Below are 27294 nucleotides of genomic sequence, written 5' to 3'. Positions count from 1 at the left end.
TTGTGTCTCTGTGTGAAATTGAGGTGGGAAATGAAATGTCCACATGGTGGCCCAATGCCCTAAGGAAAGTGGGTGAAGGACTCAGGCTGAGAAATGATTTAACAGAGGCTTATATCAATTTATTGCCCTGGTTAAAAGCTATGGCTAAAATGGAGCCATGTTGTTAGTACTTGTACCTGTGTAGGGACACCCCAGTGGGTGTCAAGTCCATTGCCTTCATCAGGAGCAGTCAATTATTTTATCAAGATACAAATTTCTTGGTCAAGATCTAGACTCCAGAGAAAACAATACACTGATGATAAGAAGTATATAAAAAAAATTGCAGTCTCTATGGACATAACTATGATGTGTCGTGTTTCACTTTTTATATCTGGCACCACCTCCTTTCCCTTTGGCCTTGTAGTTGACCAAGGGTAAAACTAAACATCTCAGATACCAACGAGTGTTTATATTCATTCCTGTGAGCTACACAATAGTTTGATGTTTCTGCTTTGAATCCTCCATCTCTGCCGGGATAAGGAGCAATTCAGGCTGTCACTGAACTGAAGGAGGGAGATCATTGACAGGGAGAGGGACGCCTCCTCTTAAAGGTGTTTTTCTAGCTGGTACAGTAGCGTAGCTAAGGGGGAGCAGGGGTAGCAGCCGGTCCCCCCTGAGCACATTTTCCAGAAGTGGTTCCCTTCCACGCAGCCAGCACTGGGCTCTGGACTCGAAGTCCGGAGCTGGGTTTTGTGTGTGGCTGCAGGCTGGCTCTGAGCTCTGCACCGCCCTCCTGCATCCCCAACCCTACTCTCTCATTCTGGAACTGCAGGCAGCGTCAGCTGGTTGCCAGGCTCCGCGGGGAGAAGGAGGAGGAGGCTCTCGCCTGCCCACAGCTGCCCGGTTCCCTAAGCTGGGGTGGGCTCTGCCGGGAAGGGAAGGGGTGGCAGCACAGCCCCCAGCCCAGTGCAATGGGGGTGGCTGAGGATCAGTTGCCCCATTGGCCCCCAGCACCCCATGCAAAGCGAGGTGGCTACGTGGCAGGGAAGGTGGCTTTGAAGCCCAGCTGGTGCTGGCAGAGGAGGTGGAGAAGGAAGGAAAAGGGGAGGATATTCTTTTTCTTGTGGTCTCTCTTCAGCAGAGGGGGCTGAGGGAGTGGCAGAACCAGGAGGCAAAGGAGCGACTTTGGGTTATTGCCCCTGCCCTGTACTTACCCCCCCCAGTGCTGTGCCCGGGGCTGTGAAACTGTGCTTAGTGCAGCTGGTGAAGGAAGGGGGGTAAATGTGCTTTAAGGTGCCAGTTCTGTCTCCTCAGTCTCACTGCTGACTAGCGGCAGACCCCGTACTCAGAACTAAGCAGTGTTCTCAGGGCTACTGGACTCTATACTAGTTTTCAATTGCCTGCTAAGTGCTTCAGCCATGCCACCTTCTCACTCAGCTACATCCTGAATAGTGGTGACTGAGAAGGGGACGTGTGTAGCAGATGCAAATTTGAGGTGAATAGTCTCTTGGTCAGATTCTACTGGGTTTATGGTGCTTTGTGCCATGGGCTGGAGCAAAGTGGCTGGTGGATAACCATGGTCTATTCCAAACCAAGCCCTTCTGTCAAGCTCAGAGTTTCACAATCCTTACAGCACCTTCCACTTATAAAGTGTCTCTGACAAAGGCTCTTCTCTTCAACACTGTGACACACTCTGATCCCTGGCTTAGACCTTCTTATTGAGAAACAACCCATAATGTCATGCCCCCTCTGTGTTATTTCTAGTGTAGACGAGAGAGTGTTATTCAGTATATTTCCCATCTCTCCTGAGCCCAGGTCACCCTGAATCACTCACACTGTTGAGTGGAGAGAGCCGGTGGGATGGGAGAGCTGAGACTTCCCTCCGTGGTGCATGGGGCAGAGGGCTGGATGAGCAGTGGGACATGAGAGATGCCAGCATGGTGAGCAGTTCCAGTGCAGAGTCGCTGAGAAGGGCCCAGGGTGCAGGAAATGAGACTCCTCTGACTCGCTGTGACAACTCCACGGCTGAGACAGCCCAGGCAGGAATTGCTACGGATGTTGGTGTGGTTTGTTCAGGTGAGTCATTTCCAAATCTCTCAAACATTCTCTGTTCTGTAAGAAAATACACATTAAGAGTTGGGCTCTATCCCTGCTGGGAGCAGGGGGATCAGACTGGTGAATGGGACAGGTCGCTGTGCTGGGAGAGTGGAGGTTTATTACAGTGGCAGCTGGGGGCGGTCTGTGATGATTTCAGGGACCTGCCAGACTCCAACATCATTTGCAAACAACTGAGATGTGGACGTGCCAGAAATGCAACTGTCTCTGTTCAGTACGGGCAAGGATCTGGGCAGATCTGGCTGGACAATGTGAACTGCTCTGGGAACAAATTCTATCTCTGGGAGTCAAGTATCAGAGGGGTAGCCGTGTTAGTCTGGATCTGTAAGAGCAGCAAAGAATCCTGTGGCACCTTATAGACTAACAGACGTTTTGGAGCATGAGCTTTCGTGGGTGTGTAGTACCTACCAGGGCCACCATTAGAAAGTCCTCAGGTCCCACCCAGAGATATTGGAGATAGTGCAAGATTTCCCTGATGTATGAATGCTGCAGCTCAGGTATCTGAAGGAGATTGTATCCCAGACAACAGTGACAGAAAAGGATTTATGGTCCTAGTGAAGAAATAACGGAACATGAGCTCCCAGTGCCAGGTGTGGCAACATGGGCTAATGCCAACCTTGGATGTACAAACAGGGGAGCAGTGAGTAGGAGGGGAGACTAAATCGTACTGTTGTATATGGCACTGGTGAGACACAGACTGGAATCCTGTGTCCAGTTCTGATGTCCACAGAAATTGGAAGGGGAGCTGAGCTGAGCCACAACAGTGGTCTGATGGCTAGAATAAAAGCCTTCCAGTGAGAGATTTAAGCATGGATCTAACAACCCCTCCAGTCAATTTTGTGCCTGTATTTGGGGAAAAGCCAGATGGTGAAGTCGTATCATATGATGCTGCGCTTTACATTCCACTAGTACCTCTGGAGGGTGTGAAACAGCAGCAATTAACGTTATAGACTGTAAAATCAGCAGGTCCAGATCACTTGAATCCAAGAGTTTGAAAGAGCTGGCAGAGAAGCTCACTGGACTGTAAATGTTGATTCTCAATAAGCCTTGGAACACTGAGGGAGTTCCAGAAGACTGGAAGAAAATGAACATTGTGCCAGTATTTGAAAAGAGTAAATAGAAAGTTCAAGGTAATTATAGGTCTATCAGTCTAATATTAGTCTCTGGTAAGATAGTGGAGCGACTAAGGAACTCCATTAATAAAAAATTAAAGAAGGGTAATATAATTAAGGCACACATTAAATGGATTAAAAGCTGGCTAAGTGATGACTTTCCAAATAGAACTGTACACAGGGGATTGGCACCAAGCGGTGTGTTTCTAGAGATGTTTATAAAAATATAAAATAACTTACAGACCAGTAGTGTTCCTAATGGCACAGGTGTGCCTGCTTCTCTTGGCACCTTTTTTCCAGCTGAGGACATATGTTAGAAAGACTCAACCTGATCTCACCTTCAATTTTCAGTCTTTCAGCCAGCTCAGAGTGCAGGCAGGGAGTACCTACGGGCTGTGTGCAGGCAGGCTGGAGCTCAGGGTGCAAGCAGGGAGTACCTAGGGGCTGTGTGCAGGCAGTGGGGAGGGTGGCTAGAGGCTATTCCAGAGATATACAGAAGAAGCCTCCTGCTGCCCACAGTCCTTGCACCTAAAGCTCCCCGTGGGACAATGAGCCACTGGGACACCAAACGGATCCATGTCCAGGGATGTGATAGGCTACTTCCATGAGCACAAAGCAGCAAACCCCAGAATGTCCCCAGCTCCCCATGATGCAGAGGGTGAGCGCTGGCAGGGGAAGGCAGGCCACACAGGCCTGGCTCAGAGTGCTCTTTAGTTTGCCAGCGTGAATGCAGGGAGATGGTAGGCAGCTGGCAAAGTGGAGCCCAGGGGCAGCTGTTAGGATGTGGATTTTCACACCTGTCTGGAAAGGCCTAGATGTTAACAATGTAGGTAGATGATTCTTGTGTAGCTAGTCACAGAGGTAGGAAAGAACGAATCACAATCACTGTTTGCCAGTGTAAGGGCTTCTCTTACTGGGACAGACTGAGGCCCTGCTCTTTGGCTACGCCACAGGGGCAGCCATAGGCTGAGAAGTGAACAGTCAGGTCCTCACCAGTCACATTGAAGTAAGGTGATATTGGGCTGTTGGGAATACAGTCCTGTCCTGACAATGCCCAGCACCACCAGGTAAAGACGGTTAAAGAAAACTTAGTTTGGTAGCATCCTGTCTGGCAAGAACTCATCTATCAATGGCAGGGATGTGACATCCTCATTTCTGTGTTGTTCTAGCACTGTAGTCCCCACTTACCTATTGTTTGTCTGTATAATTGCTTCTGTCTGCTGTAAAATTAATTTTGTTGGGTGTAAACCAATTAAGGTGGTGGAGTATAATTGGTTAGATAATCATGTTACAATGTGTTAGGATTGGTTAGTTACATTTCAGTAAAATGAGTGGTTAGGCTATAGCTAAGCAGAACTCAAGTTTTACTATATAGTCTGCAGACAGTCAGGAAGTAAGGTGGGGGAACTGGCATTATGTTTCGCTAAGGGCGAGGAATGGGAACAGGGGCACAGGCAAGGCTCTGTGGTGTCAGAGCTGAGAAGGGGACACTGAGGAGGGAAACTGGAATCATTGCTTGCTGGAAGTTCAACCCAATAAACATCTAATTGTTTGCACCTTTGGACTTTGGTTATTGCTGCTCTGTGTGTATGCAAGAAGGACCAGGGAATGGGAGGGTGAAGGGATAAGCCCCCTAACACTAACTAACATCTAACACACATTTGAACCTCTTCTTTTCACACCATTGCTCATTCTCAGGTTCTGCTTTGTCTCTAGACAGATCCAGTCTCTTTCAGGACAGCCTTGCTCTTCCTGTCTGTTTCGCTCATGGATGTTTTGGAGTAAGCACTCCCCTTCCCTCTATTCTCAAACAAATACTGGCATGAACTGTTTGCTACTGCTGGGTTTAGAAAGCATTTGTGGAGTGGAAGATGCCATTTCTGGGGGATTGTTCCCAAGCTGCAGTACTTTGTGTTCAAACATCTCTCAGCTTCCTTGGTGAAAATAAGACCAAGGTTTTCATGCAATATGCAGGCAGTTGTTCACCCCAGATGGGACTTGAACCCACAATCTCTGACCTAGGAAGCCAGTGTCTTATCCACCAGGCCACTGGGGCCCCAAAAGCCAACTGCAGAAGGGATGGAAATTCCTTCTCATAAGTGCACAGCGTGAACATTCACTCAGAAGCCAAATAGCCCATTTAATCACCTTACAGAAACATCTGCATCCCCTGGCAGCGAGGCAACTGGGCAGGTCGCTGACAGAGCTGAGCGTCACCTTTCTGTCAGTCATTTTTAGAGAAGAACCCCATCCTAGAGTCACCCCTCCCTCCTTCAGCACCTCCACGTCTGTGGCTCTGAGTGGCAGTAGGATGATTAGGGGGCAAATCTGGGGCTGGAAGGGGGGTAATATCAGCCTGTAAGGAGTAACCAGGTGGCGCAGATCTAGGGGGAGGCTGTGGGCTGCTGGTCAGTTTAGATCAAAGCTGCACAGCGACCTGACAACCAGGGTTATACCTCGTCAGAAAAGCACGGCCATGCTGCCCAAGCCTGAGTCACATCCGCAGCCTGGCTCACCCTGGCTGACAGCGCACAGGGCCACGCGAGCCAATGGCAGGTTGAGTCAGGAGCCTCGGCTCTTTCACCTGACAGCCACACAGAGCTGCCTAGTGTCCTGAGAGCCTCCCTCAGGTTCTCCCGCAGCAGCCACTGCGGGTGAGAAAAGGGGATCAGGAAGCAGTGCAGCCTCATTCTGGGACAGGAGGCCCTCACCCTGCCCAGGCCTGCCTCTTGCCTTCAACCCAAGCAGCCAGAGAGCTCCCTGGCAGGCCATCGCCTCAGCCACCTCTTGCCTCATGGCCCAGGCTCTTGGTGCTCTGCTGGTCACTGCCTTGCTTGAAGGCCCAGAAGGAAAAGAAACAAGCATGCACATAGCAGAGGATGGCTTCGAGCCATCAACCTCTGGGTTATAGGACCAGCATGCTTCCATTGCACCACTCTGTTGGCTCATCACCTTCTGTTCACACAGCTGCCACTATCAGGATTAGTGCCTTACGTGCTCTCGTGCTGGCAGGCAGATGCACAGGCTGCTAGGCAGCTGCCCTGGTCACAGGATTTTACAGCTTATACAGGGTAAAAGGGATCTATTTAGGGTTTGGACCCCATTGGGAGCTGGGTAGTTGAGTGCCGGAGATGGGAGCACTTCTTAAACTGTTTTCAGTTAAGCCTTCAGCGTGTGGGGGACGAGGTTCTGCCTTGGATCCGTGTCTGCAGCAGGCAAGCGTCTCTGGCTCAATCGTCCCCCCCTGCTGTATTAGCAGACTAAAACTCAGAGCAAGCGCACACGCCTTGCAAAGGAACAGGAGCTGGGATCTCAAACAAATGTCAATATTTTATTAAGATGATGTTCAAAGAAGAAAAAGGTGTACGGTACAGCATTTAGGCGTAGAAGTTTCTGGTGATCAGGGAACAACATACAGATTACCCAGGGGGTGTGAAGTTCAGTTTAAGATCGGGTAGCGTAAGGAATACAGAATCTGCTATAGCCCCAACTGGGGGTAAAAGGTTAACGTATAGACACTGAGTTAGGAGGGTATGTTGTCCATGTGAGGGCTACGTTCAGGTGTGGAGTATAATGATCGGATACAACAATGAGGATGGATTGACCCACGTTTGGTGAGTTTTAACGTTCAGTGTTTTTTAATCTTTGCCACAATCTAGTTTAAGCAGGGTCGGTATGAACTCTACCCTGCCATCTGTTGGTGATCTGTTGTAAAGGCCTTTTGGGGCTGATATCATTTGTGTGGTTACACCCACCCCAGATTGCATGATGGGAGTGCTTGTCCAAATGGTCATTTCAGCTGCTGTGGTATCCCCAGTCTCTTTGTTATTGGGGCAGGAGTAATCCAGGGTATTTTTCTGTTTATTTTGGATCAAGGACAGAGTAACTGTACCTGGCATTTGAGGCCTGAGTGCTTGACCCTCGGCTGAAAAATACTCATCATTAAGGAGTATGGGTTCCAAATGCCAAATGTGTGTGAGAGGTAGAAATGGATGGGTGCCTGCCTGTGTTAGTTGTAGCTGATTTTCTTTTTGTTGTCCCTGCTGTGTAAAGACAAGCATTTTTGAATCTCTTAGGATTGTTATTAGTGCTGAAGTCACTCATCTTAAGCTTATGCCATTAGATCTTTCAAGGTATATTTTGGTCCTGAGAGGTAAAAGGTTGCTCTGTGTGTGGTGTTATGGAGTGAGGTAGAAAAGCTTGGTTGCAGAGGTGGTGCATGTTCCAGAAAAGTCGTACCCCCCAGCTGCAGACCCTGAATCCCATCTGCAAAATTTCCTTGCAGTCTGAGTGGAAAAAAGCATTTTACCCAATGAAGTTGTTGCAGCTTATTTCCCTGCCCTGCCCTCATTCAGCACTACATTTTTACAACTTTTAGTGGGTAATTGAGATCACAGCCCACCTGCATAAGTGTGTCTCAGATTTACACTTAAGCATCAATGAATTTAGATCTGTGGCATAAAACAGTAATTTTAACAGAATTATAAATAGCAGCATTTTAAAACTTCAGAGAGAAGAAAACAATAGAAATCTGCATTTAAATATTTCAAAAGAGACCCATAGCCCTAAACACAAACATTCATTTTCAATCTCTCTTAATTCACTATGCTTTTGAATCCATGTTCCTTGCCTAATGAGATTCATGTAGGTTCGGGTGAGTCCTGAAATCATGAACTGCTAAGTACCCTTCTACAGTCCTTGATTCATATCACCAGGATAACTACACTTTATTACTCTTGCCCTAATAACAAAGAGACTGGGGATCCCACAGAAGCCGAAATGACTATTTGGACAAGCACCCCCATGTTGCAATGTGGGGTGGTGTGACCATGCACATCAGCAACAAAAGGTCTTTACAACACATCACCAACAGATAGCAGGGTAGAGTTCATTCTGACTCTGCTTATATCCTCCCTGTCATGGTATAATGCCCCACTCTGAAATTTAGCGTACAAAAGATGGGGTACCAGCATGAATTCCTCTAAGCTCAATTACCAGCTTAGTACTTGTAGCACTGCCACCAACCAGGAATTCCAGTGCCTGGTACACTCTAGTCCCCCCAAAACCTTGCCCAGAGACCCCCAAGACCCAGACCCTCTGGATCTTAACATAAGGAAAGAAAACCCTTTCCCTCACGGTTGCTTCTCCCAGCCTTCCCCTCCCTGGGTTACCCTGGAAGATCACTGTGATTCAAACTCCTTGAATCTTAAAACAGAGATGAATATGCACCTTCCCCCCTCCTTCTCTCTCCCCCTCCCAGACTGTCCCTGAGAGAGAAAGTAATCCTACCACAGAGAGAAAATTAACCTCTCTCCCCCCATTCCCTCCTTTCTCCCCATCAATTCCCTGGTGGAACCAGACCCAGTCCCCTGGGGTCTCACCAGAATAGAAAAACAATCAGGTTCTTAAACAAGAAAAGCTTTTAATTAAAGAAAGAAAAAACAGTAAAAATTATCTTTGTAAATTTAAGATGGAATATGTTACAGGGTCTTTCAGCTATAGACACTGGGAATACCCTCCCAGCCTAAGTATTCAAGTACAAATTAAAATCCTTCCAGCCAAATACACATTTGAACTCCTTCCAACCAAATACACATTTGCAAATAAAGAAAACAAACATAAGCCTAACTCGCTTTATCTACCTAGTACTTACTATTCTGGACATATAAGAGACTGTATCAGAGAGATTGGAGAGAAACCTGGTTGCACATCTGGTCCCCCTCAGAACCTAGAGAGAACAACAACCAAAAACTAACAACACACACAAAAACTTCCCTCCCTCAAGATTTGAAAGTATCCTGTCCCCTGATTGGTCCTCTGGTCAGGTGACAGCCAGGCTCACTGATTTTGTTAACCCTTTACATACAAAAGAGATATAAAGTACTTCTGTTCTATCAACTCCTACTATCTGTTTATGACACGCCCCCCAAATCGCTGATAGTTTGGAACCACACTGGCAGTGATTTTTCCCTAGAATTTTAGAATAAACAGATTAATAAACACATGCATCCTTACATATGCCACTAATTATGTAAAACTACAAGATTCTTCACATTGTAAGGACAATTTTTACACAGTTGATTCTGTGGAACTTTCACGGGAGTGTTAATTAACTTCTTGATCTGTTGCCGCTGCAGACGTTGCAGGGTTGTGGAGAGGTTCACCTCTTCCATGCCACCGTTACTTTTCCCTTCATACTAGACACCGTCAGGCCACTCACTGTTATCTCCTCCCTGGGCTGTAAACTGACAAAGCTTTAAGTCTCTGGAATAAAAGGGCTTGAGAGAATTAACGTGATACACTCTGGGCTTTTGGGAGGAATTGGGAAAGGCTATGAGGTAGTTAACAGCTCCCAGGCGCTCTTGGACCGTGAATGGCCCTTCCCATGATGCTTCCATCTTATGGGCCTGTTGCGCCTTCAAGACCATAACCTGGTCTCCTACCTTGAAGGAACGTTCTCTGGTATATCTGTCATACCAGACCTTTTGCTCTTTTTGAGCATCCTTTAGGTTTTCTTTAGCAAAGGCTAAAGAGTGTCGGAGGGGGTTTTGTAGGTTGCTTACAAAGTCCAGAATGTTAGTTCCTGGAGAGGGTGTAAGCCCCTCCCATTGCTGCTTCACCAACTGTAATGGCCCCTTAACCTCGTGGCCATACACAGACTCAAACGGTGAAAACCCTAAACTGGGATGTGGTACAGCCTTGTAGGCAAAGAGCAACTGCTGCAACACTAGGTCCCAGTCATTGGAGTGTTCATTCACGAATGTTAATATCATGGCCCCCAAAGTTCCATTAAACCTTTCCACCAGGCATTTGGTTTGATGATGGTACGGGGTGGCAACTAAGTGGTTCACGCCATGAGTCTCCCACAGTTCTTTCATGGTCCCGGACAGGAAATTAGTCCCTGAATCCGTAAGGATGTCGGAGGGCCAACCTACCCTGGCAAAAATGTCTGTTAGGGCCTGGCACACAGTTTTAGCCCTGGTGTTGCCTAAAGCTACTGCTTCCAGCCATCGGGTAGCAAAGTCCATGAAAGTCAGTATGTACTGCTTTCCTCTGGATGTTTTTTTTGGAAAAGGATCCAGAATATCCACAGCTACTCGCAGAAATGGGACCTCAATTATGGGGAGTGGCTGGAGAGGGGCCTTGACCTGGTCTTGGGGCTTTCCCACTTTTTGGCACACTTCACAAGACCGGACATATTTGGTAACATCCTTGCCCATCCCCTCCCAGTGGAAGGACTTCCCCAACCGGTCTTTGGTTCTGTTCACCTCATCATGGCCACTGGGATGATTATGGACTAAGCTTAAGAGCTTCCCCTGGTACTTAGTTGGAACCATCAACTGTTTTTGTTGATGCCAGTCTTCCCAGTGTCCACCAGAAAAAATCTCCTCATATAAAAGTCCTTGTTCTATAACAAACTGGGATCGGTTAGAAAAGCTGAGAGGCGGTGGGGTGCTCCATGCCGCCGCCCAAGCTTTCTGAAGGCTGTCATCTGCTTCCTGCTCAGTCTGGAACTGTTTCCTGGAGGCTGTAGACATCAGTTCTTCCTTAGACTGTGGACTTGGGCTTGGTCCTTCAGGAAGCAATGTAGGTGATGGGGTTGTTTTTGTGGCTGGTGAACCACTCTCCGCTGGTGCACCAGGTGGTATTTCAGGCTCGGGCTGAGCCTCTTGGGTAGGGTTGTCTGCTCTTTCTGCCAGTTCAGGCCCGCTGGTGCCCTGTGGTGTTGGGGTTGAAGATGTGTTTGCAAGCGCTGGCATCAGTGCTTGCAATGGTTCTGGTGTTGGTTGCGTTTCCAGGTCCAGGTCCAGGTCTGGGACTGGAGGTACTGTGGCTGTTGCAGTCGTAGGCAGGAGATCTGGGTCCACTACCTTTGTCTGGGACTCTTCTAATACAGACGGGGCCTCTGTGGACTGTTCAGGAACAGGGATGGGTCTGGAGGCTTGCCTGGCTTGGCAGCGTGTAACCATTCCCATCCTCTTGGCCCGCTTTACCTGGTTGGGCAAGTCTTCCCCCAGTTGCATGGGGATGGGATAATTGTCATAGACTGCAAAAGTCCACATTCCTGACCAGCCTTTTTACTGGACAGGCAGTTCAGCTGTAGGCAAGTCTACAGCTTGTGACATGAAGGGGAAAATTGTCACTTGAGCCTTTGGGTTGATGAATTTGGGGTCCACCAAGAATTGGTGGATAGCTGACACTTGTGCCCCCGTGTCTCTCCACGTGGTAATCTTCTTTCCGCCCACTCTCAAAATTTCCCTTCGCTCCGAGGGTATTTGAGAGGCATCTGGGCCTGGGGATCTTTGGAGTGATGGAGATATAATGAACTGCACTCGGTTGGGGTTCTTGGGGCAGTTGGCCTTTATATGTCCCAGTTCATTACACTAAAGCATCGCCCAGCTGACTGGTCACTGGGCCGAGGTGGGTTACTGGAGATTGGTGAGGTGAGAGAATAGGGAGTCTGGGGCTTTCCTTGGGTTGTAGGTGGGGTCTTGGGTTGCCCTCGGGTATTGGGTTTATTGTCGGTGTGACTCCTGTGATATTCGCTCCCCTTGATAGTAGCTTTTTTTCTTTTCTGCCACTTCCACCCATTTGGCTCCAATCTCCCCTGCCTCGGTGACAGTTTTGTGATTCCCATCTAGGATGTACCTTTCTATTGCCTCCGGAACACCCTCTAAGAACTGCTCCAATTGTATTAGGAGGTGCATGTTGTCCAGAGATTTAACATTGGCTCCTGATATCCAGGCATTATAATTCTTTCCAATGTGGTAGGCGTGTCGGGTGAATGAAACATCTGGTTTCCACCTTAGGGCTCTGAACCTCCGACGGGCCTGCTCAGGTGTTAGCCCCATTCTGATTCTGGCCTTGGTTTGAAAAAGTTTATAATCGTTCATGTTGTCCTTAGGCATTTCAGCTGCCACCTCTGCTAGGGGTCCACTGAGCAGTGGCCTCAGCTCTATCATGTACTGGTCTTCAGTGATGCTGTACCCATGGTAGGTCCTTTCAAAATTTTCTGGGAAGGCCTCAGTGTTATCACCTGCCTTGTAGGTGGGAAATTTCTTGGGATGTGGAACAATAACTGGCGAAGGGTTGCTAGGATCGGCTGTGTCCTTCTGCTTAGCCTTTTCTAATGCCAGGGCCTGCTGGTGGGCCTCCCTCTGGAGTTCTATCTGTCTTCTGTGGGTTGCCTCTTTGTCTTCTTGTTCTCTTTTGTGGACCTCCTCTCTTTCTGTTTCTTCCCTCTCTCTTTTCCACTCTTTTTCTTTTACCTCCAGCTCTCTCCTGTGGGCAGCCTCTCTTTCTCTTTCTCTCAGATCCATTTCTTTTTCTCTCAGTTCCATCTCTTTTTGTTTTATTTATAGTTCTTTTTGTTTCTTTTCCATGTCTCGCTTGTGGTCCGCGTCTTTGATTTATTCCTCTCCCTCTAGTTTTGCCCGTTCCTGTTTCAGCGTGTCTTTGGTAGTCATGGTTTCTGCTTTCTTGTGTTGGGGTGCCCTCTGGTGTTTACTGTCTGAAATGCTGCTTTTCTGTTGCCTTCTTTGGGTTGCTTAGCAACAGAGTCTTTTTTTAACTCCTTCTACCTAGCTATTCCAGACAGAGTTAGAAAGAAAAAAAACCATTCATTTGCAAATATGTTTTGCTGGTGTTGCTGACTCACAACTGGAGTCCCTTTGTTTAACAAAGATCCTTGTTAAACCCTAAGGCCTTTGCCTTCAGAGTACTCAGAAGGGAGAGACCAAAAAACTTGCAGACCTTTGCTTTTAAAACAGTCTCCTCTAGCCTGCTTTACACACAGCTAGCAGGGAAAGAGAAAGAAAAAATCCTACTGGCTTTTGCTCCTAAACCCAAACCTCAGTCTGCCTGCAGATAGCTAGCAGGGAGAGAAATAAAAACCTCACTGGCTATCCCACACGCTGCACACCATATAATGGTATAATCCCCCACTCTGAACTTTAGCGTCCAAAAGATGGGGTACCAGTATGAATTCCTCTAAGCTCAATTACTAGCTTAGTACTTGTAGTGCTGCCACCAACCAGGAATTCCAGTGTCTGGTACACTCTGGTCGCCCCAAAACCTTGCCTGGGGACCCCCAAGACCCAGACCCTCTGGATCTTAACACAAGGAAAGTAAACCCTTTCCCTCACCGTTGCCTCTCCCAGCCTTCCCCTCCCTGGGTTACCCTGGAAGATCAATGTGATTCAATCTCCTTGAATCTTGAAACAGAGAGGAAAATCCACCTTTCCCCCCTCCTTCTCTCTCCCCCTCCCAGACTCTCCCTGAGAGAGAAAGTAATCCTAACACAGAGATAAATTAACCTTTCTCTCCCCCTTCCCTCCTTTCTCCCCACCAATTCCCTGGTGGATCCAGACCCAGTCCCCTGGGGTCTCACCAGAATAAAAAAACAATCAGGTTCTTAAACAAGAAAAGCTTTTAATTAAAAAAAGAAAAAACATTAAAAATTATCTTTGTAAATTTAAGATGGAATATGTTACAGGGTCTTTCAGCTATAGACACTGGGAACACCCTCCCAGCCTAAGTATTCAAGTACAAATTAAAATCCTTCCAGCAAAATACACATTTGAACTCCATCCAGCCAAATACACATTTGAACTCCTTCCAGCATAATACACATTTGCAAATAAAGAAAACAAACATAAGCCTAACTTCCTTTATCTACCTAGTACTTACTATTCTGGACATATAAGAGACTGTATCAGAGAGATTGGAGAGAAACCTGGTTGCACATCTGGTCCCCCTCAGAACCTAGAGAGAACAACAACCAAAAACTAACAACACACACAAAAACTTCCCTCCCTCAAGATTTGAAAGTATCCTGTCCCCTGATTGGTCTTCTGGTCAGGTGACAGCCAGGCTCACTGATTTCGTTAACCCTTTAAAGACAAAAGAGATATAAAGTACTTCTGTTCTATTAACTCCTACTATCTGTTTATGACACGCCCCCCAGCCAAGAATTGGTGGCCCTGATAAATCATACTCCCTATTATACCAACTCATTGGTATTGAATGCTGAAGTTATGGCTAGCAAAAGTAGCCACCCATCTCTGCCCTGTAGCATCCAGCTTAGCCCTTGTTAACACATAAGTCAGTGGATTGTTCTCTGTCCATACCTGAAACTGAGAACCAGACAAGCAGTCTCAAAATTTCTCAGTGATGGCCCATTTCAAGGCTAAGAACTGCAGCTGGTGGATGGGATACCGAGTTTTGCTGTCAGACAGTCCTCAGCTGGCAAAGGCTTCAGATTTACATTTGTCTTCCACTTCCTGGTACAAGACTGCTCCCAGACCCTCCAAACTGGCATCAGCATGCAGGATAAATGTTTTTTTTTGGGTCAGCAAGGACTAGGACTGGCACATGAATCAGGCAAATAATGATTTCCCATAAAGTCCTGTCACATCTCTCATCCCGCCATATCCCAAATGGAGAAGAGAGGAGCCCCTCCCCTGTCCCAGGCCAAGTACACCAGATATGTGGGGGCGAGATGTCTATGGTCTAGCTTGTACCAGGCCAGGCCTGCCAGAGCTGCTGGGGAGAGGAGTTCCTCCCTCAGCCCAGGCCCACCGGAGTTGCTGTTGCACTGAGAGAGAGGTGTTTCTCACCTGGTTCTTAGATGCTCTGGTGAGAGGGGATAGGGGGAATTTTTTTCTCCCCCCTGCAGCTCAAACCTCTCACCCACCCCCACCACTTTCTACTCTAGCCTGATCCCTCTCTCCCACCTCAATTCTCTCTTCTCTGGCCTTGTTCCAGAGCCCTCACAACCCAATTCTCTGCCCTAACCCTGAGCCCTCTACTTCACCCTGAACCTCTCATTCTAACCCCACTCTAGAGCCTGCAGCCTTAGAGCCAGTGCCCTCATCCCCCTGCACTCCAGCCCTCTGTCCCATGTAGCCTGATTTAGGGTGTACTAATAATATTAGTTTGGACAATATGATGAAAATTTAATTTATTAGCTTACATTTTATTTAATTTAATTGAGTTACAAAGTTACAGTTGCATTACTGCTATTCAAAAGATACATATGGCATTATACTCAACAAAGTTTTGGTTAATGTACTCACACCCTTCCTTGATAACCTGGTGGTAAGAGACACAGGACCAGCCTTGCAGTTCAGGTTTCTCAATTCTTGAGAGAAAGATGCAGTGCTTAGAAAAAGCTAGTGTTACGGTTGGGTTTCCTTGAGTAAGTGAAACTTAAAATCAAAACCTAATAAACAAAGAATAACAACTTTGAGAAACCGAGCTTAGCCTAGTTCCCGTGAAACTTAAAGTTTAAGAACAAGTACAGTCTCCTGATAGTAGATAGAGAGAGAGTGGAGGAAGTAAATCAGAATGATAGAGCAAAGTGCTCTAGCAAGGTGGATTACCTCTTTACAGAGCACAAGTGCTGGAAATCCTTCCTTCTATGCCCAAATTTCATTCCTCACCCACAAAACATTAGGGTACGCTTACTTCATAGGCTAGTCTGTTTGTGCGTGTTGATAACATGTACACATGCACATAAGTTCCCCTGTGGTGTACCTGTGGGTACAACACTGAAAAAAAAACCCTATGCCATTCTCCATTGTCAATTGGTCTAGGTAAAGGTCTTAGACAGGTGTGGGTATTTATCTATTTAAGTGACAAGATAAAGGTCAATTTTCCTTTCTGAGGTAAAGGTCACAATATAGATATGCTCACTTTACCTTAGCTTAACATACAGGATATGGCCTGTAGATCCTCCTAAGTCATGTACTCCAGCCTCCTAATCATTTTTATTGCCCGCAGTTGGACTCTCCCCAATTTGTCCACATCCCTTCTCATGTGGGTCCCAATCCCAAAAGTACTCACATTTCACCCCAATGGCCTCCAAATGCCAGATTTTAATATGTAAATAGGGTGCTGCCATGGTCAAGTCACTCCCGAGCTCTCCAGTGGAGCCTGCTGGTGGAGAACAAGGTGAAAATTAGCAGGACATCACTCAGTCAATTCCCTGTGCTCCCAGCAGATGGTATCGGAAAGCTCCAAGATCGCTCACTTCCCTTTCTCTCATCAGCTTCAGGCCCCAGGGTTACAAATGCACAAACCAGTTGGGATTCTCCCCTGGGCTCAGGGTGTGGGGCTGCTCTGAGGGGATGGGCTTGCACACTTGGGATATTAGTGCAAATATACAATTTCAATTTCTCTTAGAGAAATTTGAGGGCAATTTATATTTGGTAAAAATCATATTTAGTGAAAGGAAAGCTGCAGTGACAGCCTGGTTACTGGGGTGCAAAACACTTTCCTCCTGGGAGAAAAAAGAAGTTAGAATTAGACATTTACATTGTTTGTTCCAATGTTGGCACAGGTTTAATTTTGCTTCTGTGTAGGTTTCAGGCTGTGACCGTTCTGGTTTATTGGGTTGTTTTGGTTTTTTTAGTTGGAATGGAGCTTTTAATTGACATTTGCTGGATTCAAAAGGCTGACCTGCAACACCAGTTTGACATAGTTCTGCATATTTTATACAGATTTGGCCAGTATTCAAGAATTCAATTCCTTTATAGGCGTTTTTAGTGGTCAGGTTTATTTATTTTATGTTATTTTATCATCCTACTGTAGCACACCTTATTGATAAAATGTTGAAATTATTAATTTATGGTATTTATTAGCTTTTATTTTTAAATCAAAGTTTTTCTAAATGTTTGGATTTTAAATTAAGCATTGTTTTTGGATTCAATTTTTCATTTAGGTTTTGGTTATTGATGGGATCTTTAAGAACTTTGGATTTAATACTAAATTTGGACAGATTTAGATTACTTAAAGTAAACCCTGTTTACTATTTTATTTTAATAAAGGTTGTATTGCTGTAAATTCTGGCTGGAGGGAGAGGAGATGAGCCTGGCCTTTAACTGAGAAGAAGCAGAGGCAAGGGAGGCATGGCCCCTGTGAAGAGTGGGGCCAGGTGATGGGGGGCACAGCCCCTCAATTTTTTTGTCTAGCCCATCTCAGTCTCCCCCCAAACGAGAAGAGTCTGATGTCACCCCTGCTGGTCACTGGGTGTCACTGCTGCTCCAAGGGAGCCATAAGAATGGCCAGACTGGTTCAGATGCAAAGTCCATCTAGCCCAGTATCCTCCTGTCTTCTGACAGTGGCCAGTGCCAGGTGCCCCAGAGGGATGAACAGAGCAGGGAATCATCAAGTGATCCATCTCCTGTTGTCCATTCACAGCTTCTGGCAAACAGAAGCTACAGGCACCATCCGTGCCCACCCTGGCTAATAGCCATTGATGGACCTATCCACCATAAACTTATTTAGTTCTTTTTTGAACCCTGTTATAGTCTTGGCCTTCACAACATCCTCTTGCAAGGAGTTCCACGGGTTGACTATGAAACTGCCCTGAGTTTACCCCCCCTTCCCACTCCAGGTTGTATATGGTTAAGACGATGAGGATGAGGAGAGCCACGATGTGTCTGTCACTGGCTGGTGCCTCAGTTTCCTCTAGGCAGCAGTGCTGCAGGCTCCTTTGGTCAGTGCTCATGCAACTGTGTCTGGGGAAGGGGGAGTAGAGGCTCATGCTCCCCAGCCCCACGCCCCTCCAGCAGCAGCTGGGGAATCCAGGCCAAATTTAACCCTGGTAGTTGGGCGAGATTAGCCTGAGCTGGGGTAAGGCTGAGGAGGAATTGGGGGGGAGACAGACACACCTGCTGTGAGGGGAGATCCTCCCATTTCCTGCCAACCCCTCTCACTCCTTGCAGCACGGCACCTCCTAGCACTTCTTTCTTTGTCATGGGAGCTGTGTGCTGCCTGCTTCTCCCTTAGCATCGTCTCTTTCCAACCGGGGCACTGGCATCACCCGTCCTGTGCAAACAGGCAGACCCCGGTGTGCCCCATGGCACTGCCCTGCAATTGTGGGAGCAGCTATTGGATGGAGCCATATCGAAATATGGGGGTGGGCAAGGCTGGGGACCAGGACTCCTGGGTTCTCCCCTCAAATGTGGGAGGGAAGTGGGGGTTAGGGGGTAGAGTGGGGGAGGGGCAGGGCTGGGATCCAGGGCTCCTGCTGTTTTTGGTTTTCTCCACCTGCTGCAGCTGCCTCGGTCCTTTCAGTGCGTTTCTTGTTCCAAATTCATTTGCTGACTTGTGTAACTCACTCCAGAGGTGGCTGCATCTCAGTGTTGGGTGAGGCACCCTTGTCTGCATCACCTCCTAACCGCGTCTCTCTCCCCCTGCAGGTGACCCTGCAGCACTCGGCAAACATCCACAAGATCATGGGGCACATTGAGCGCTGGGCAGGCAGGGGCCAGGTGCTCAGCCCTCCCTCCAGAGAATGGGACCCAGCACCCCCTACTTTTTACAGGGATCAGGTGCAAAGGGAGGCAAATCAGAGGAGGTGGTGGCCAGAATCTGAGCAGGGGGCAGAAATTATCTGGTCGGGGGGGTCAAGCAGCTGGAGGCAGATTTAGGAGAGGGGCTGAAGGGCAAAGTCAAGGACAGGAGAAGGAGCCGGAGTTCAGCCCAGGGGTGATGTGCTGCCAGAGGGTTAAACCTCAGCACAGGCAAAGGGGTAAGAGTTACCCCGGTGGGTTGAGACTCCAGTGTTTGCAAACTTGGGGGGGAGCAGAGGGACTTTTTTATTTCCCCTCCCACAGGCAGCACCTCTCAGCATGGGCTTCCCAGGGCGGGACTCTTAAAGGCACAGGCATCCCACTGCCTAGACACTTCAGCTCCTCTCTGATGTAACCTACTGAGGTGCTGCAGTAGGAGACTTAATTCAGTGAAACCGGACATTCCCTATATGCCCCCCAGCCAGGGAGCTGTGCACCCCCTTCCCCGAATTTCCCCAACGCCCCCCAGTGGTCAGGTAGTTACATGCAGCGCTGCCAATGTTGTCATTGGTTGCAAATTTGAATGGAAATTGAAACGTTAACACACACTTTAAAAGCAGATACAACGTATGAAAAATACTTGTTCCTGAAAAAATATAATAGGTTTGAAAAGTCTGGACAAAGCCTGGTTTCCTCACCCAGCTGTTGTGTTTGCTGACAATGTCGGTGCATTGGCTTCTGCAATGTTGGCCAACCTTAGAATTTCAAATGATGATTTGTAAGCGAGGTGTGAATGAGCTCTCCCCTGACAGCTAGTGATGACCGGGATTGGGGGAGGCTTTGGGACCAGACTGTATTTACATGAACTCACCTACTCTGCAGCTGGGCTGCCTCTGGTCTAGGTGCCCAGAGGAGGGAAGGTGTGTGGGGCTCTAGCCTGGGAATCTTCCTCCTTCCTGCCAAGCCCTAACACTCCTTTCTTCAAGTGCCATGTGGGCCAGAGGAAAAGTATGGTAGGAAGCACAAGGGCCGAGCTTGTGGACATCAGGTGAAGCAGCAAGAATCCCAATCATCAGGGTAGCAAGTTCTAGAGCCCTAACCCATTGTGACCATCCCAGCCAAAGACCTGGCTCTAGGAGGTGTGAGTCACCCAACAGGAGGGGAAAAATTCACTCTTACACAGCTGGGGACAAGGAAGTTGAGCACTGTGAGCTCTGGGGCTTTACCACAAGGTCCCACTGAGATCTGAACTCAGAGTGCAGGATTCAGAGTCCTGAGTGCTGCCCGTTACACCATAGGACCAGCTTAGGCTGCCTTCTCTGCACATAGGTGACCCTCATGGGGCTGGCTCGTGAAAGGGGACTCTTGGCCCTGTACTAAAACTTGGTGTGTGTGGGGGGGGGCAGGGGGGTGTTGGTTGGCTAGCTCCTAGCACCAATAGGAGGAGGAAGGGCCAAAGGGAAATCAGGACCCTGAGACTGACAGTCCCCAAGGACAATGGGGAGAGGCCAAAGATCCAAGTTAGCAGCACTGACAGGCGAGGCAGTGTAATGAGGGAGTCACCAGGCCAGGGGGTCCCATCCTTCATGTGCGTTGGAACTGCCTGGGCGAGAGTGGGGCAGAGCTAAGGAGAGAGCAGGAGCACGAGAAGAGCTGGGGAGCAGAGCTGCACAGGTGTAGTGCCAGAAACTGCTCCCTGTAGGACTTTGCAACCTGTAGCAGATACCGATACTGAGGTTGTTCTTATTTGCTGACTTGTCCTAATTGGCTAAAACTTGACAGTGGTTTCTCTAGCAAAGGCCAGTCCCTGGTCCCTTGGTCCAGACATCCTCATTCACATCAGGCTAAGGTGACCAGATGTCAAAGATGAAATATCAGGACGTGGCAGGCAGAGCAAAAAAAAAAAAGCTGGAGGGCCCCCCCGCCGCCAAGTGGCAGTGGCACAGCCCTGTCTCCGTCCAACTCTCGGCTCCAACCCCCAATACACCCCCAGCTCCCCCATCCCCTCACTCCTGGGCACAGCCTGGGCTCCAAGCTCTGCAGCTGAGCCACGCTCTGGGCCTCTCCTGCAGCTTCCAGGCAGGGGGCAAACCAGGCAGCCGGGCCCAGTCCCTCCCGGCAGGAGCGTGTCTGCCCCACGTGGGTCCCTGCCCCCTGCCAACCCGGGCCCTGCCTGCTCCGTACTGCCCTCAGCCCCACTGCCCTGCCCCACAGGCTGCAGGGCTGAAGCAGCCTCCTAGCTGCGCTCCCGGCCATGGCCCGTGTGCAAACCTGGGAGGGAGGAGGAATGCCGTGTGCTTGGGGAAGAGGCAGAGCCAGGGTGAGGATTTGGGGAGGGATCCAATGGGGGAAGGAAAGGGCAGAGTGGGGGGGCGAGTGTCCCTCCGGACTCTGCCTGTGTACCAGAGCAGAGGGCAAAATTGTTTGTTTGTCCAGTGTCCCGACCAAACATCAGTCGGGATGTGGGACAAGCAAGCAAATATAGGGACCGTCCAGATAAAATCAGGACGTCTGGTCACCCTACATCAAGCTTCAAGTTGAGAATCATTTCCCATTCCCGCTCCGTGGGAGGGGAGACTTTTAAACGCGCTCTCTGTGCAACTGCACATGGCTAAGCAAAGAGAACAAACCCAAATCCCCCCTGTGCTTTGGGAGCCAGGTTTGCGGTGGGAATTCTGTAGTTCAGATGACTTCAAGCCTGGACATTGTGATTCTTTACCAGTTTCTCTGGCATTGGGGCAGTTTTGTGCTCCCAGCTCTGATGACTGAGTGGTTAAGGTGTTAGAGTTAAAATCCAATCGGGTTTCACTGCACAGGTTCAAATCCTGCTCACAGTGAGGCCTGTGTTTTAGCCAGTCTCTCACCCGGGAAATACTTCTGTACAACCCCCTGAAACACTCTCCAGTCTCTCCCCACCCCAAGTAAATCCTGTTCTGCTCCTTTCATAGAGATGCCTAGGACACCACCTCACCCTGTGCCCCTGAGGTGTCAGGCAAACTCTCAGCACCTAATGCCTCTGCCACTCACCTGGTGCCCCATAGATCAGCCACAGCCCTGGCTCTGCTCCTCTCTCTAGAGTGTGAAAGGAGCCAAGTCAGCCACTTTGCGGGAGCTGCAGAACCAACAGAGAAAAAACAGGTGCTCAGCACCCACTGGCAGTCAGCTCCCTCCCCCCACTACAGGCTTTGCTGACAAGCTCCTCCTCTTCCCCTTCAGCACCTCCCACTTGCCAGTGATCAGCTGTTCAGTGGGGTTCAGGAGGAGCTGGGTGGGGTGGGGTGGGGTGGGGGAGGAGCAGGGACGGAAGAGGTGGGAGAGAGAGAGGAATGGTGCAAGCCGGGAAGAGATGGGACAGGGATGTGGGCTTTGGAGAAGGGGTGGAGTAGGGGCAGGGCCTGGGGAGGAAAGGTGGCATTTGTCCCAGACCCCAGACCCCTCTAGGGCCGGCTCTGAAGAGAAGCACTGACTATTAAATTGACAAAACTGACCAGCATTGCGGGGGAGACTGAAGATCAGCACTCATCAGGTCTCTTCTCTCCCCCCAGGTGAGCCAGACACTGCTCTCTCCTGGCTTTCACTCTAGCAGCTGGACGCCAAGGAGCCATTTCCCCACAGGAAGTGCATTGAGTGCCCCTGTGGTGCTGGGGGGGCTGGCGCTGCTGCTGCCTGTGGGGCTGGCAGGGGGGATTGACGTCCGCACAGACTCTCAGCTGCCAGGCCAGAGGGGGCACTTGGGACCTTACCAGACTGGCTCAGTGAAGACGGGGGGTTGACAGAGCAATACAGAGGCTCTCCAGAGAGCGGAGCAGCATCTGCCCATGCAACCAGGCAATGAGCATTTCCCACAGCCTGGAGCAGAGGGGGAGGTGTCAGCTGCTGTTCCAGCTCCTCAGGGACAGGCCCTGTCAGCCAACAGACACTTCCTACTCACCACAGCTAAGGGTGGCAGGTTCCTCCGGTGGTGGTGTGAGCAGCAGTTCATTTTCCTGTCCTTTTTGTGTGCAACTGCTGACAAAAAACATCCCAGACAGAGAAGCAACAGGCCAAATCCCTATCATGCAGCTGCCAAAGTAGCTCAGTTGGGAAAGCGTTAGACTGAAGATCTAAAGGTCCCTGATTCAATCAAAGGCTTTAGCAGACCCTTTCATCCCTCTTTGTGCAGGGGTGGCTTGTTTTCTGGGAGCACAGCAGTGCCTGCACCCAAGATAAATTCCTGATCTTGGGCTTTGCAGTAGGAAAACATAAAAAGGGCTTCTGTCCCTAGTTGGCCCACCTGACCTTTAATGATGAGAGATGAGAGCTGTCTTTCCCAACATGGCAGAAAGAGAGCAAGGAAGGGTGACCCTCAGAAATGGTGCCAGAGGGCTGCTGGGCAGTGACAGGCAGGGACTGGGGATGAAAACTCCTCTGAGCAGCTGAGCAAGGGCAGTACCAGGGAAGGGGCATCTGTAAAAGTGACCGAGCACACCTCTCCTCCTCTGGGCATCTAGAGCAGAGGCGGCTGGTGCTGATAGCTCCAAGGGAAGGCTTAAAAGCCACAAAGCAACTGAGGGAAGGGCAAGAGGAGGGCAGGACCATGCCTATGTGTGGCCTTCAGACAGGCACAAAAACACTCTGCCATGCCAAACACCCACTGAAGGTCACCAGCATGCGGGGCAGCTGCTGATGCTCTGTGGTCAACGTCACCAGATGGTAGGAAAGCAGGGCCAGCCCCCCTGGTGGGGCCTCTGACTGGTCCTACTCCAGGTGCTCACTTTTGCAGTGGGGCAGGAGATTTTACCCCAAGAGGCTTTTCCCCAGCTGGCGAGAAGCAGAGAAACACTCGGGCTCTGAAGACGTTATGTAGCAAATATACTCCAGCACAGGGACAGGCGCACACGCCAGCCCGGACGCTCTTTCTACTCTCATTTGTGGCAGAGTCCTCATAACCCCAACAAGGCTGGGCCCAGGAATCCTGGGGGGCTTGACCCCCAATCTTGTCGTGCTCACTTGAACAGGGTTACAGTGTCCCCACTCTGGGGGACTCTCTCCACTCTGGGCACTTCCCTTTCCCACTCATCACTGCATTGCATTGCTTCAAGCAAATACAATTTATTACCCAGCAATTAATGTAAAACATAAGGAAAGATTAAAGGAAAACACGTCACCCTGTTCTGTGGTGCAGGGAGATCACAATCAGCATCTCTGGAGTGTCAGGGCAGGTCACAGTCTCTCCCTCACATGTCCCAGGCCTCCTTCCCAGGTCCTGGCTGTGCTGCAGGGACACCACAGGCTGGACACTTGCTCTGGCAGTGGCCACATGCTCTAGGTGACAAGCCCCTTGTTCCCAGTGTCAGCCCCCATGTAGGGATATGATCCCCCCACCCCCAAAAGTCTGGCCTGCAAGGCCTCTTGATTGGTGGCATCTCCTTGTGCTGGGCCTTCTGCCCAAGGGTCCTCTCGCTCTCCCAAGCTGCTCACTGCACCCACCTCCAGCCCAAGTGCTGCTGCGGCTCTGCCTCCAGCTCCCTGGGCTGCTTCTCTGGCCTCTCTGGCTCTGCTTGCTGCAGCTCTTCTCCCAGCACAAATCTGCTTCTTGGGCAGCTTCTGTGGCTTATGCTGCTCCTGCTCAGTTCCCATCATGGATCTGCTCTGGTTCTCCCTGGCTGGCGCAGCTCTTCTCCTCGGCTCTTCTTGGGCTCCTGCTTTCTCCTTAGCTGGGTCCCACTCTGGCCCAGGCAGGTCCAGCTCACACAGATGATGGGACCCCCTGCCCTGGTGACTCCCTCATTACACTGCCTGGCCTGTCAGTCCGGCTAACTTTGGAGCTTTGGCCTCTCCCCATTGCCCCTGGGGACTGTCAGTCTTAGGGTCCTGATTTCCCATTGACCCTTTCCCCCTCTGTTGGTACTGGGAACTAGCCAACCAAAAATCCACTGAGCTTTAGTAAGGGGCCAACAGTCCCTTACACGAGCTGGCCCCGTGAGGATCACCAATGTGCAGCAACAGCAGCATAAGCTGGTCCCATGGTGTAATGGGCAGCACTCAGGACTCTGGATTCTGCAATCTGAGTTCAAATCTCAGTGGGACCTTATGGCAAACCCCTAGAACTCATGGTGCTCAACTTCCCTATCTCCAGCTGTGCAAGAGCAAATCTTTCCCCTTCTGCTGGGTGACTTGCCCACTAGAGACTGGTTGTGATGGCCACAGTGGGTTGGGGTTCTAGAACTTACTACCCTGGTTGCTGATGCCTACAGTCCTGTGGTTTGACCAGATGCTTGAGATTTTTCACAAGTTTGGCCATTTCACTTGCAGCCACATGTTGCCTCTTGTCCACATGGCACTTGAAGGAAGAAGTGCCAGGGCCAGACTTGATAGTCAGGGCTAGGCAGGACGGAGAAGGAGTCCCAGGCTGAAGCCCAACACACCTTTCCTGCTCTGGGCACCTATAGCAGAGGGGGCTGGTGCTGACAGCTCCAAGGGAAGGCTTAAAAGCTGCAGAGCAACTGAGGGAAGGGCAAGAGGAGGGGAGGACCATGCTAATGCGTGGCCAGCAGACAGCCACAAAGACACCCAGCCAGACTGCTCCCTGGCATGCCAAACCCCCACTGAAGACGTGCTTAATCCACTCAGTGATCAGGAGGAAAACCTGTCAAAATGTGTGTGCGAGGAGAACCTGCTTGGCTTGGAAGGGGGCGAGAAAAAAAAGCGAGTGAAAAAATAATCAGCGAGAGAGCGAGAGCGAAAAGAACGTGAAAGGCAGAGTAAGAAATAAAGGGAGAGAAAAAATAGAAAAAGAAGGAAAGAAAGGAAGAGCATGAAAGGTAGAGGGGAAAAAAGAAAGAAAGAACATACAAGCTAGAGAAGGAAAGGAATGAAAAAGAACGAATGAACCACAAGTGCTAGTTGAAGGTGGAATGGGAGAGTCAGAGAAAGGACAGACTGACCCGTTAAGCAAGGTTGCACCCCAGATTCTTCATGTTGGGGGCACAGGCCCCCTATTTCCATCCTGGCCCTGCTTGGGGGGACTATGCATAGGTGCCTATTGGTACCCCCACGATCCATGGAGGGAGGCAAGGCTCCCCATAACTCAGGGCCGCTGAAAGCAGGTTCAGGTCCCGGAGAAAAATTTTTTCATGCCCTCCAGCAAGGGGGGACCAGCTAAACAGGGTAATGAAGCCAGGGAAGCCAGGCTCTGGGCCTTCTTCTGGACTGCCGGGCCCTAGCAATTTGTACCAGCTTTCCCCTTGCATGGCAATGGTGGTGCACTCACACACTGCCACGCCTGTTAGTATCATGACTATTTGTCTGTACAACAGCAGCACCTACAGAGACTGGGGCAGACTCAAACCCCTGTTGTGCCAGGGGCTGCACAGACACAGAGACAGTCCCTGCCCCAGCTGAGATCAGGGCCCTGTTGGGCCAGGCACTGCCCAGACTGAGCGAGAGACAGGCCATGCCCCAGAGAGTTTACAGGCTCCATACCCAAAAAGTGAGAGGAGAAACAGAGATCCAGGGTCACACAACAGCACTGAGAGTAGAACCCAGGAGTCCTGGCTCCCAAAGAGAGGGGGGAGGAGTGGAGTCTAGTGGTTAGAGGAAGGGAGACTTCTCAAGGCACCACTGGGAGTTGAACCCAGGATCTCCTGTTTACAAAACAGGAACTTTAACTAGCTAAGCCATGTCACCTGCTGTTACTTAACACATGGTGTCTGCCCACACCTGACTCTCTGCCAATCCCCACTGGGCCCTGACAAGTGTTGCTCGTGTTTGGCTTCTGTAAAGCAGAGGAGCAGGTGAAGTTTTGCTCCCAAGGTGTGTGTGTGATTTTTTGGACAGGTCTACACTACAAAATTAGGTTGGTGTAATTACATTACTTAGGCTGGCAATGCAGTTCTATCAACTTAATCCCAGTGTAGGTAGTGGCTTAGCTGTTAAAACTTTCTGGAGCTATGAAAGGGGAGGGGCCCAGCCTTTGTAGCAAAGGAATGCAAGGCAGGTGAGTTCACGGCAGGCATTATGGGATACTGGTGCAGGCCAGTTATGGTGATATAATGACCAGCAGCATTTACACTGACAATTTGTCTCTTGAAGTTTGCTGCAAAAAGCTGTAGGCCTCTCGTCAAGGTGGTTTTATTTTGTCACCAAAACAGGACAGTTTTGTCACCAGACGTGGCATTGAAGAGTGTACACCAGCCACAAGCTGCCAACTGAGGGAGCGTTGTGTGTTTTTCACACATCTGAGCAATATAATGATGCTGAAATAACTTTGTAATGCAGACCTGGCCAAAGATTCACACACACACACACAACTTGCAAGGAAAACGTCACCTGCTCCACTGCTTTGCAGAATCCAAACACATGCAAGCTTGTCAGGCCCGGGTGGGGATGGCAGGGAGTCAGGTGTGGGCAGACACCGTGTTTTAGCCACAGGTAGGCACATGGCTAAAGCAGCTGTCTTGTAAACAGGAGATCCTGGGTTCAGTTCCCAGTGATGCCTTACTGAGTAGCTCTTGGGGTACCTAGTATTGGCTACTGTCAGAGGACAAAACACAGAGTTAGGTGGGCCTTTGGTCCAGCCCAATATAGGTATTCTTATGGTTTAAATTACACTCACAGGCACTGACAATAGAGTTACTGAAAGTTTGGGTGTTAAGAGCTGATAGGTCAGTGTTCCAAGCTCCTTGCAGATGACACCCTCCCTCTGGGACAGGAGCAGGTCTGGACTCTCACACCAAATGGCTCATTGTGGCTGCCAGAACCTGTAGGCAGCTCATCTAGTTTCCACTGAGGGTTGAGTCCTGCTTTGT

The 27294-nt window shown here is 49.5% G+C and overlaps 1 non-coding gene across 1 annotated transcript; it reads left to right on the top strand.

Annotated features, from left to right (window-relative positions):
- The first annotated feature begins 24504 nt into the window (after positions 1–24504).
- On the top strand, positions 24505–24576 carry TRNAQ-CUG (transfer RNA glutamine (anticodon CUG)). Its single transcript has one exon. It is a non-coding gene; the product is annotated as a tRNA-Gln (tRNA).
- Positions 24577–27294: the final 2718 nt, after the last annotated feature.

The sequence above is a fragment of the Gopherus flavomarginatus genome, unplaced genomic scaffold (assembly GCF_025201925.1).
Source record: "Gopherus flavomarginatus isolate rGopFla2 unplaced genomic scaffold, rGopFla2.mat.asm mat_scaffold_34_arrow_ctg1, whole genome shotgun sequence".
Taxonomy (NCBI): Eukaryota; Metazoa; Chordata; order Testudines; family Testudinidae; genus Gopherus; species Gopherus flavomarginatus.
The sequence above is the reverse complement of the archived record's forward strand: the minus strand, read 5'-3'. Positions and strand labels throughout refer to the sequence as shown.